Raw genomic sequence first — 11644 nt, 5'->3', positions numbered from 1 at the left:
TTGGTCTTCACTCGGGCATGAAATGCACTTCAATGTTAAACGCGATAACTCGGCGTAGAAGGTGTGACGACGACGGTATGAGAAGAGTAAGGCCACTAAGCTTGAAATAAGACGATGGACCGAACACGATGGCGTTGACCACCAGCATTTACCTAGCGGTTCAAGCAGGTAGGCAACATAGGGCACTGGGTCGACGAAAGAAGATAGATAGATAGATAGATAGATAGATAGATAGATAGATAGATAGATAGATAGATAGATAGATAGATAGATAGATAGATAGATAGATAGATAGATAGATAGATAGATAGATAGATAGATAGATAGATAGATAGATAGATAGATACACTAAACGACTAAAGTACGCTAACAAACCTCATCGCGTTAATAAATATGATAACATGCGGTAAATGGCGTGCTTTTCACGTGGCATCACTAACTTTCCAGTTTGCTGACCATCAAGACGGGCAGTAACTGGCATGAATGTAAGAAATAATCCGCAGCTTTGAAATTTATTCATCACACGGGCGCGAACTCTACATCAATGTGCAACGTGCTAACAATCGAACGTTTAATACATTGGATAAGTTGGTACGACGAAAGAACGCTGCGGTTTTTGTACAGTTGGTTTCCATTCGTCTCGAGAACCGCTAAGGAGCGCTGCGAGAACCGCAGTCGAGCTGCCAGAGAATTTGCCAAAAACAAGATTTTATTCACTGAACTCTGTGTGTAGCAGTTACTAGAGAAATGATACGAATAATTTCGCTCGGGAAGCAGTTCAAATCAGTCAAATATTAGCTTGTTTCAAGCCTTCTGTAAGTGTGCACCAGGTGCCCTTCAGCCAACTGCAGAATATTCAATGGTGCAGGGCAGACGGGCATAGAAAACGCACGCTAGGCAGCCGCGAATTACAAAGAAAATCTTGATGAAATAAAAAAAAATCCTTTTAAACACAGCCAAGAAATACATTGGACATTGTCTTCGAAAACACGTTCATGAATAGGGCTTAAACAAAAATTAAACAAAAGTGCACACAGCCCGCAAACGCGATAGATGGCGTGAATGTTTTTCGACGTCTGAGACACACAGATGGGCACATTGTTGCTAACTAAAAGTAAAATGTTTAAATACAAAGGAAGTCAGAGAGCTGAAGAACGACCAATAAGCGGCGGCGTTGTGGCGTTGACCAAAGCGCTGGCAGTTGCAACCAGGTGGTCGAAGTTTGCGGAGATGACGGCTCGTTCCTGTCTTGAGAAACGCCACACAGAGGTGAGAGCAACCACGAGGAGTCGGTAGGTGGTCTCGACAAAACGTTCGCAGAAGTATGGCCAGTAAAGTATGACGCCTTGGTCGTACCGGTACTTCAGCAGCTGCAAATCCACTGCCGGTGCCACGAGCTGCACGCAAGACCACGCAATCAGGGACAGCAGCTGGGTGTCCGTAAACGAGGCCATCACGGCGGCCATGGTCTGGAAGAAGTTTTTGTCGGCTATGAGAACCTGGTCGTTGGATTCCATCTCAGGCTGAAGCTCCAACTGCTTTAATGCCCGTAGCCACTGCTTCGAGTCCAGATGCGGAGTGTAGAGTCTAATCTTGGCAATTGGCACCAGTAGTTGTTGGACTCCAAGGGGACGCATGGCGAATAGGAGTCTTCTAAAGACGTCCCCTTCCAACACCATGGTTGTCTCTATGAGCGTCTGGTTTATCGTCGCATCCTTGTCATACCTTCCCTTGAGGATGTAGAAGAACGCAGCCCAGTACTTGGCGTATCCGCCGGTATTTTTGATCGTGAGATGATGCTGGTACACTAGCGGTACAAGTGGAGCTGGATCCAAATTCAAACGCCAATTCTGTGCGGGTCTCAAGCGCAGTAGTCTCAATTGAAAGAAAAGTGAAACCTGCCACTTGAACGCGAGCGTTATCAGTACATCGAGGTCGCTGGTGTCACTTGACTCTGGCTCTTCCGGCCACGACAGTCTACACTCCTTTAGGAACTTCCAGAAGATATCCACGTCCGAGCCGTACTGTTTACTGTCGCCCATGCATGTGGCGTACATGACTAGCGGCTTGTGGCCAACCCGAATTGTTTTGGCGCCTTCTCTAAGAATATTTCCGAACAGTGGGAACCAAGATTTCCGTACGTCATCCATGGCTGAGTTAGAGTGCTCAAGGTACCCCTTTGGTGGGGACCAAGCGGAACAGACCTAAGCCCCGAAGTTCTGGCAGGGATCGAGGCTGCTATTTAGCTTATCGGAAAGGCGCCAGGCGTGATCGAGGCAATCGTTGGTCTTGCAGTACGGCTTTGTGGGAGCAGTTTCCTGCTCTCGTCTGAACAGGATGACGACGGCGGCTGTCACGGTTGTCACTATGAAAATTAAGATGGCCATGAGGAGGATTTGCCGCTTTGTCATAGGTATCCCTGCTACTCTGACCACTATCCGTGAACCGCGCTGCCCCTGTAAAATGAAGCACGAAAGAAATATTTCACTCAATCCTGATACCAAAATTACGCGCCGAGAAAAAGTGAGGGCGCGTGCTTGTTACCAGAAAGAAGGCACATGCGCTTTTCAATTTATTTTTTGCTTTCTTTACGTGAATATTCCTACACCTGCCGTTCGGGCATGAACGTAATCCGAGAAACATTCATAATGACGCAGGCCATTTGGTGTTCTTACCTTTCATTATCTAGATTTGCGTGCTTTTGCTGCGGAACAATAGCATGTGTTATATTGTAAAATACGCTGGCGAGGTTACCCAGGAAAACCGGGCTGATGCGTTGAAACTACTTGGTATTTTTAGCTCACTATTCGGCTCCCCTGTGACAGAATTGTGTGCGCTATGGTGAAGAGGATAGAGCTTGTCGTGCAAGGAATCTATAGGCAGGAATTTCAGTGCGTGCATGCGGCCGCGATATTTTGCCAGCGATTTCTCGAACGAGCCAGCGAACGGTAGCCATAGCGCTCAGACTCTGCTTGTTGTATGCTTACAGCCAGTGTTTGCTCGACTCAGCTGTCGCGTCAGCAAACCAGCAGTACCTGTACTGTTCGCGGTGAGATAATGGAGAATGGGGTCGAGATTGAGGTACAGTAGCGCCAACGCTGTGCTTTCAGCCGTAATGGTTTGGCACTACGTGCTTGATTATGCACTCCCAACTTCGAGCACTTCCAGGTAGTGCGTCGCACGCGGGGTGGTGCTCTTCCCACAAGCATCCTCGATCGGAGGTATTTTTGAGGCACCGGATTGAGAAAAAAAAAACGACATTTTGTTACTGCGAGCCCCGCTGCCCTCCACCTTAAATTAAAGGTGCAGTCGGTATAGTAGTCCTCGCAATTATGACACCGGCCGCTGAAATTCCACAGTGTGGAGCGAAATCCGAATAAAATTAGGCTCTCTAGCGATTTCCATGCTCGAAAACTTTTTCGGCCGTCCTTCGCTACATACGTGCCTAAAAGAAAAAACATCGATGGATCCCGTGCCCTGTGGTAATCGATATAAGCAAAGCTTTGTATGCGGTTTATTTATTTATTCATTCATTTATTTATTTATTTATTTATCTATTCATTCATTTATTTATTTCATTACCCTCGGGGCCCGAGGGCATTACACGGCATTGCCTTGATTGACGATAATTAGTGGTGACGTTGGCGGCGAGTGCCTAAGTTCTTCAGTGTTTAGACCAATATCGGAGTGGGGAGTTGATGTGGCACGTCACCCTGCTTGCGCCGCTGCTGTTTGTCTGAGTATTCCACGGAATACACAGGGAGACGTATTTGCTTGATACGTTTTTGCGCGTCATTGTATATAATGCCTGAGAGGACTGATCATTATCACTGCTTCACATGGCACATCGCATCGTGGCAGAATTGTTAAATGGTATTCTACAGCTGCGCGTAATTCAAAAAATATAATTGAAAGTGTGCATTGTATACATAGGTTCGGCGTCACCACCACGTTTCGCTGCGCAGCGAAGGCGCTCCTGATAAGCGCGACCATTCTTTCGGGCCTGGGTGTCCTCGACACTGAGTGCATGCTTTGCAGCCATTTTGCTGGCGCGTGTTAACCTGCTCCTTCTGCATTCCTGACGAGCATGCTGTCGGGACGCTTAAGACGCCAGCTCCGAGGGCTGTCTTCAGGTTATGGACGATTGTAAAGTTTACACTATCAGAGCACAGCACGCGACCTCCACTGCTCAGCGCCCGCATTTCTGTCGCACAGGAAAGCAGGCACAGCACGTGCCATACGCACAAACTGTTGAACGCTGCCGCAGCGGTGACATTCGGGATTCGCAGAGGCTAGTGCCATCTGGTAGCATTGCAAGAAACCCAGCGGCACACACGGCAAGACCATCACAGCAACGCCCGGAAAATCGCGAGAACAGGGAAAGAAATCTTCGCTTTACAAAGAAAAAAAAATCAACGTGACGGCAAGACAAGGCCTCGGCTGATGTAGGGAGCTGTAGCAATACCGACATACATCGTTGATTCTTAACGTCTGCGTCGCCTCCGCCGCGGGTCGTCCCGGCATTGCCCTATCGTCGGGCTTCTTCCTTTCTACACGCGGACTCGATAGTGGGGAAAGTAGCCCTTAACAGCTTCGCCGTAAAAGTTAATGAATTCGCGTCCCCAAATGTTGCAGAAAACGTCGTCTGTTGGCTTCTTTTTCGCCATTTTGCTTCCCACATCTTATAAGTTGTCGGAAAGCGTAACCCCCTAGTCTAGCTGGTGGCGGTAAGTACCTTTACAAAGGCTGTCACCACCATAAAACAGAGCTTGCATGTAGGTTCCGTTGGCATGCGCGGAGGCTAGTGCCATCTGGTAGCGTTGCATGAAACCCAGTGGTACGCGCGGCAAGACGATCACAGCAGCAGCGCCCGAAAATTCGTGAGATGGGGCAGAAAAAAGTTGAAAAATACAGCCCAGGAATCGCAACTCAGTGACTCCCATGATATGTCGCACATTGCAACGACTATATCTGACACCTTTTCGATTGCCAGAGGTCGCACACTGACAGCTCACCCTGTACCGTACGGCGTGGACGCGGAAAAGAAACAGCTCGCTCACGTGTTCCGAGTCCCAGATCGAAGACTTGCTTCCTCGTCGCCTGGCCCGCTGCTCTGCAATGCGTTCTCTGGTCAACGTCTTGAGACCTCTAATCAAGGACGAGAAGGAAGGCTCGCGCTGGGACCCCGAGTCTTGAGGCGACGACTTTCCCAAGTGTGCGCTTCGCGAGGCCGCGTCGATGGGCACCGCCAGAGTGACGGTAGAGCCGGAGCGTGTCCTCGCCTTAACCGTACCAGGCGGTAGCTTTGAACTGCGGACTTCGGCCGTCAGGGTTGCATCGGCTGCTTCCTTGTTCGATGTGGAAGATGTCACATGGGCTGTGATCGACCGAGCGCCTGCAGCAGACTCTAGTACCGGTGTCGGCTGCGAGGTGTGGCGTTGTCCTGGAGGAGGCTGGACTTCGCCTTCGGCGACTGCTCGAGCTTGTTTTGGTCGCCCGTCGGTGGCTCCTGGTTCTACCGAAAAAGGTGATTCAGTCGTAGAAGCAATGCCCCGTTTGCGCATGCCATGTTCGGTGCTACCGGTCTGTTGTTCCTGAGGTGTGGTGGCGTTGGGTGTAGTGGGCTGGACGACGTCATAAAACGACAGACTTCGCTTATATTTAGGAGGTTCGTTCACAGGAATTTCGGCGTCTGATCCGGTGGCGGCGGTCGCGCCTCTTGCTTGAGCTGAATCGAACTGGGCGTCCGCGGTAGCCCTTTGACTGGGAACGCTCGGACGCTGGCGCGTCCCTTCAAGCTCGATAGAGGAATGGGAGCTCCGAGAAAATTCGCGGCCTCTAGAGCTTGCGGAGCTGTTTCGGGGGCGACGCCGCCTCGTTCTCTTATCGGCTTGATGCTGAGAGCTCGGAAGCATCGCTCCATTGCTTGCTGTGGTCGCAAATCGCAGGGCCCAGGATGTGCAATCGGAAATGCCGTTACCCGTCTTCTTCTTCTGCTATTGCTCGTAACAAGCCCGTGACATTCAGACAGGACCAATGGGGCTGATTCTCGCAGGTCACGCTAGCGCCACCTGGATTTTAATGGCAATTCCAGTGATACCAGAAAAATGACCACTTACTAATACTAGATGATGTTTTCAATGTTATTCACTTATAATATAAATTTATAAACCACATGCGACATCTCAATAACTTATAGTTGGGCAAGTGAATTGTGTGTAGAAAGCGGAATGAGAGGGAGAGAGTAAAACTTTATTAATATAAATAAAACAAGGCACGATGGTTGGAGCCCCTATTCCAGGGCCCCACTGGCACGAGCGGCTCGCTGGGCTTGGTCCAGAAGAGCGAACTGGCTCTCCCGACCCTCGTCCGCAAGCCATGCCTCCCACTGCATATTCCTCATTAATGGATGTTCGTGTAATATGGGACTGTCTATGTGCGGAGGCCTCCTGGGACACTCCCATGTGATGTGTTTTAGTGTGGGTGTGTCTGTGCACCACGGGCACTCGTCAGTGAACCTCGTGGGGTGTATTCTGTGTAGGTGGTGCAGGTTGGGGTATGTATTCGTCTGAATACGACGCCAGTCCCTCTCCTGTTGGCTGTTTAAATCGGAGTGAGGATGTCCAAAACGTCTCCGCTCCTGCCTTTGCTGTAGGAGGATGTCACGAGAATTCGGTGGAAGGTCATCGCTAGGCCATGCCGTTGCTCGGACGTTCAAACCTCGAGCAGTACGGTCTGCCCTAGCGTTTCCTGCCAGTCGCTCGTGTGCCGGACACCAGACGATAGTGTGGTGCCCCTCCAGTTGAGTGCCTAAAATTTTGATTACTAATTTGGGTGCCGTTCCTTGCAAAAACAGGCGGCAAGCCGCTTGTGAGTCGGATAATATGACAGCCGAATTGGTTTGGCGCTCGGCGTCCTGAATGGCCAAGGCGATGGCTGCAGCCTCTGCCACGCATGCCGAGGTGGTTTTGAAGGATGCCGTCGTTATGTTGTTGTTGCATGTAGAAACTATGGTGAAAGTGTCTGAGCTGGCTCGACTGGCATCCGTATAATACACCCCCGGTCCCATGCCGAAACGTTTGTGAAGGGTCTTTGCCCTTGCTCTGCGTCGTCCGGGATGGTACTTGGGGTGCATGTTTTTGGGAATTGGGGCCACCGTGATGTGCGATCGAACATTGCGGTCTATCTGTGCCGTTTCCTCTCCGCAATACTGGGGTCTCAGGGGAAAGCCTAACCTCGCCAATACTTCCCTGCCCTGAGTTGAAGAACAAAGTCGTTCTTTCTGGGCATATAACGTCGCGACTGCGTTCTCGTCAAAAGTATTGTGCAGGCCCAGTCCCTCGAATCTCTCTGTGCTAGCGCATTCGGGAAGACCAAGGGCGGCTTTGAAGGCTTTTCTTATTATTGCGTTCGCCTGTTTATTCTCTTGGTTTGTCAAGGCCTGATATGGAAGGGCGTATGTGAGTCGGCTAATTACAAATGCGTGAACCAGGCTGATGGTCTCTCCCTCAGTTAGGCTGTCTCTGCTTTTTGCCACTCTCCGTATCATTCTGGCCACGTTTCCTGTGACCGCCTTTAGTTTTTGTAGGGTGTGAGATGTTCCAGCATTCTGCTGTATCCACATCCCCAATATTCGGAGTGTCTCCACTTCACGAATTGGCGCCCAGTCGAGAGTCAGAGTGAGCGGCACCCAGTCCTTCTTTCTTGCGTATTTCGCACGCACCCGAATGAATTCCGATTTTTCGGGTGCGCATACCATGTCCGCCGCCCTCGCGTATTCCACGACTGCGTCTATGGCCTTTTGAAGGGTTTCTTGCTTGTCCCCGTAGGACCCCTGGTGAGCCCAGAACGTAATATCATCGGCATATATCGCACAACCGAGATTCGGGTGTTTATCTAGCTCCAGGGCTAGCTTTCTCATCCCTACATTGAAAAGCAGTGGAGAGAGTATAGCTCCCTGAGGGGTACCTCTGTCGGGACAGTTGAAGGTGTCGGACCTCGTGGAGCCTAATCCGATTGTGGCCGTGCGGTGGCTGAGGAACGAGCGCACGTAATTATAAATTCGCGTTCCGCAGTTCACCGCTTCCAGTCCCTCCAGAATAGCGTGGTGGGAGATGCTGTCGAAGGCCTTTTTGATGTCCAATGCCAATACAAATTTATCTTCCGACCCTCTGTTGGGGTGCAGGACCTCGTGTTTTAGTAGTAGAAAAACGTCCTGCGCTGACACGTGGGGTCGGAAACCGAACATGTTGGAGGGGAACATGTTGTTTAGCTCTATGTGGTTCGAGAGCCGGACCTGCACAACCTTTTCAAAGAGTTTCCCCGCGCACGACGTTAGGGAGATGGGTCGAAGGTTGTTGATGTTACGAGGCTTACCTGGTTTTGGAATAAGAATAATTTTTGCTTCCTTCCATTCTTTTGGAAGGACGCCGTCCTCTGTCCAGACCGTGTCGTTAAAGAATTTGGTCAAGCTCTTTAGCGTGTCATCACTTAGATTGCGAATCATTGCGTTCGTGACCTGATCTACCCCTGGGGTCGTGTTTTTCTTGAAGGAGTGTGCCGCTGCGTAAACCTCTTCAAAGGTTATGGGGGCGTCCAGTTCCGGTTGGTCCTGACCTTCGTAAACGGGTTTGGTGGATTGCCCGGTCGGTACAGTTCCTACGTATATCTCTTTAATTTTGTCTATCATGTCAGCTTCCCGACCTTCAAACTCGTTTTCAAGTAGCTTGAGTGTGCGATTCGCGACTGTTTTTGTTCCTCCCGGGTCAATCATACTTCGAAGAATGCGCCATGTTTTCTTTGTAGTCAACGTGCCCCGAAGCGAGTCACTGAACTGACGCCAATTGCTGTCGCTTAACTTTTGTGCGTATTCGTTAGCTTCCTGCGCTAGCTGAGCTATCCGTGTCCGGAGTTTGCGATTAAGCTTCTGCCTTTTCCACCTTTTTGTGAGGCCTCTCCGGGCTTCCCAGAGATGCAAGAGGTGACGATCCACGGCTGGAGCCTCCGTTGTCGTTTCAATTGTTTTTGTGACCCTAGAGTGAATAACTCGGATCCGCTCGGCCCATTCTCCTACGTCTGTTATGCTGCCGATTGTTTCCTGTTTTTCCCGAAATTTGGTCCAGTCGGATAGCCTTGCCTTGCCAATAGCTCTTCGAATCCTGGCTGCATTAACCGATATGCTTAAGATATAGTTATCGCTTCCTAGGTTTTCACCTAGGTTCGTCCATCGCGTCTCACTTTCGTTGTTGGTGAACGTGAGGTCGGGGGAAGTGTCGTGGGACACGCTGTTCCCGATTCGCGTTGGGAGATCTGGTTGAGTTAGCTGGAAAAGTGCGTAGCGCTCTACAACGTCTGCTAACAATATGCCCTTGGGATTGTCTCTATTGTAGCCCCAATTTTAGTGTTGTGCGTTAATGTCGCCTAACAATATTAATTTGTCCCTACCTTGAGTGAGTCGCACCGCGGTGGCCACCACGTTTTCAAAATCCGCCTGTTTTTCTCTGGGAGAACTGTAAACGTTGACAATAATTGTTTTAGGTTTGCCCCTTTTCTGCGGCCAAATCGTGATTATCTGGTGCTGAATAGGTTCCCGAAAAGAATAATTTACGCTAATCGTGACATCCTTCTTGGCAAAGGTGGCTACTTGAGGGTAGTCAGGGTGAGCATAAAGCTCGTACCCTTTGAGTTTTGGATTTTGTTTCCCTATTTCCTGAATACAGATAACGTCGGGAGGGATTGGCGCCGATTCTATGTAGTGCGTGAAATTAGCCAATTTAGTCCGTAGCGTGCAGCAATTCCATTGCCAGATTTCAATGTGTCCGGTCTTTGTGTTGTTTGCCATATTATCCATGGATATTACTGTCGCTATCAGTGTGCTCTATAGCTTTCGGTGTCCTGGTAGGAGCTCCCGGACTTTGACTGACCCTCTTTCGGGGGACAGCCGCGGCTTTTGTTTGCACATCCTCTACCATTCGTTTGAGTTTGTGTAGCTCTGCAAACATTAGTTGCATGTTTTGTGCTAACTGTTCCAGCGTTAACGAATGAGTGCTGGAGGCGGTACTTTGTTGCAGTGATGTCTGCGGTGGTGATTTGGAAGTGTGGTCTGCAATTGGTGTCGGTTGCTGTGATGTGCTGTTGTTTGCCATGCGCTTAAAAGCTTCAAACTCGGCTCGTAGCTCGGCTAAACTGTTTCGGAGTATTTTGTTTTCTTCTACTATTTTCTTGTACTCTGGGTTTTGTGTGATTGGTGTAGGTGTATTCTTAGGATTGGCAGTGGGAGATGCGACTTGCGCCCAGCTCACCTGATTATTTTGTGGGGTGCTGCATGCCAGTAGCATCCCTGGTGACTTGCTTCTTGGGGCCTCTTTCTTTTTCGGCTGATCTTGCTGCTGAGGCACCTTGGGTCGGGATGCCGAACGTCTCCTCTGGCCCGGCTGCCCGGAACAAGATCGGCTCCTCGACGGCGAGCGGGTTCTGGAGCGGCTGCGACGATCCATGGCCGGAAGGAACTCCAGCTCGGAGTCCTCGTCTTCGGTGGCGAACCACCGTAGCTGGGTCTTCGTTGGTTTCTTTGGCCGTGGTCTTGATATCTGCCTGACTGGCTTTAGTCTTTTGAGACATCGGCGGTCACCCGTTGGATGATCACTCCCACAAATGGCGCATTTGGGGGTGCACGTGTGTCCATCGGCAGGCTCCCGCACCCCGCACGAGCGGCACACCTGCGCGTCGGGCTGTAGACATACGTCGGTGCGGTGTCCCACGGTGCCACAGGTACGGCAGAATTGTACCGCATTTCGGTAGGGTGTGCAGAGTTTCTCTCCCCCGAAGTAATAAACACACCTTGGCACTCGGCTGCCGTAGAAGGTGAGCAAGGCGCTTTGTGAGTCGCCCATCATTCTTGCGTCGATCAACTCCAGTCCCTGCGTTCGAATACGTAGGTTCGATCGCAGCACGTCAGAAGGGGTGTGTGCTTCTATCCCGTGGATTACTCCCCGCGTCGTGTCTTCTCCTGCCGTAACGTACGCATTGACCGGGTGTTGTCGTCCGTTGATGTTCAAGGATTTGATGGCTTGCATGACCTTGGCCGTATCCCGATTCGGGGTGGATATCACTGCAATGTTCGAGCCTGACTAGATTCTTAGAATAAAATAGTTGTCAGTGGTTCTGTCCTCGCACGCCTCCATGACGGCTCTTGCCAGTGCCTGACTGGTAACATTCTTGAGTGGTAGCCCTTGGTGTGGTCTGATGACCACCTTCAGGTCACTCTTCGGTAGCGGCGGAAGACGCTTGAGTCGTGGGTGCCCGCGATGCGCCATCGGTTTAGACGAGTTGGTAGTCGGACCTGATGGCAGTGCGCTTCCTTGCGCGGAGCGGCGCTGCTGAGCGAGATTTTTCTTTTCCTTCAGGGAAAGAACGCGCTCCCATCCGGCTTCTGCGGTCGTTTCGTTGACCACGGTAGCGCTTTGCATGTTGTTGTTGATCGTGGCTGCCTCATTGCATTCGTGGTGCGGTGTTGCATCACCCACCTGAGATGCAGTGAAATCCATCTGTTCTTCAAGGCGCGACGTTGTAATAAGTCGCGGGTTCGATGTCGCAGCCGGAGTTCTTAAGGCCACCATGTTCAAATGCGCGCGCGCCCGCCGGC

At 50.6% G+C, this 11644-nt stretch overlaps 1 protein-coding gene across 1 annotated transcript in view; it reads right to left on the bottom strand.

Moving 5' to 3' along the window:
- Window positions 1-600: 600 nt before the first annotated feature.
- Window positions 601-11644, bottom strand: part of LOC139046755 (membrane metallo-endopeptidase-like 1) — a 74898-nt gene continuing 63854 nt past the window's right edge. Inside the window, exon 4 of the transcript XR_011512034.1 lies at window positions 601-2456. The gene's annotated coding sequence lies outside the window, so the exon portion shown is untranslated. The remainder of the gene's footprint in view (window positions 2457-11644) is intronic.

The sequence above is a fragment of the Dermacentor albipictus genome, chromosome 2 (genome assembly GCF_038994185.2).
Source record: "Dermacentor albipictus isolate Rhodes 1998 colony chromosome 2, USDA_Dalb.pri_finalv2, whole genome shotgun sequence".
Lineage (NCBI taxonomy): Eukaryota > Metazoa > Arthropoda > Arachnida > Ixodida > Ixodidae > Dermacentor > Dermacentor albipictus.
Note: the sequence above shows the minus strand (reverse complement) of the source record. Positions and strands in the feature narration are given on the sequence as shown.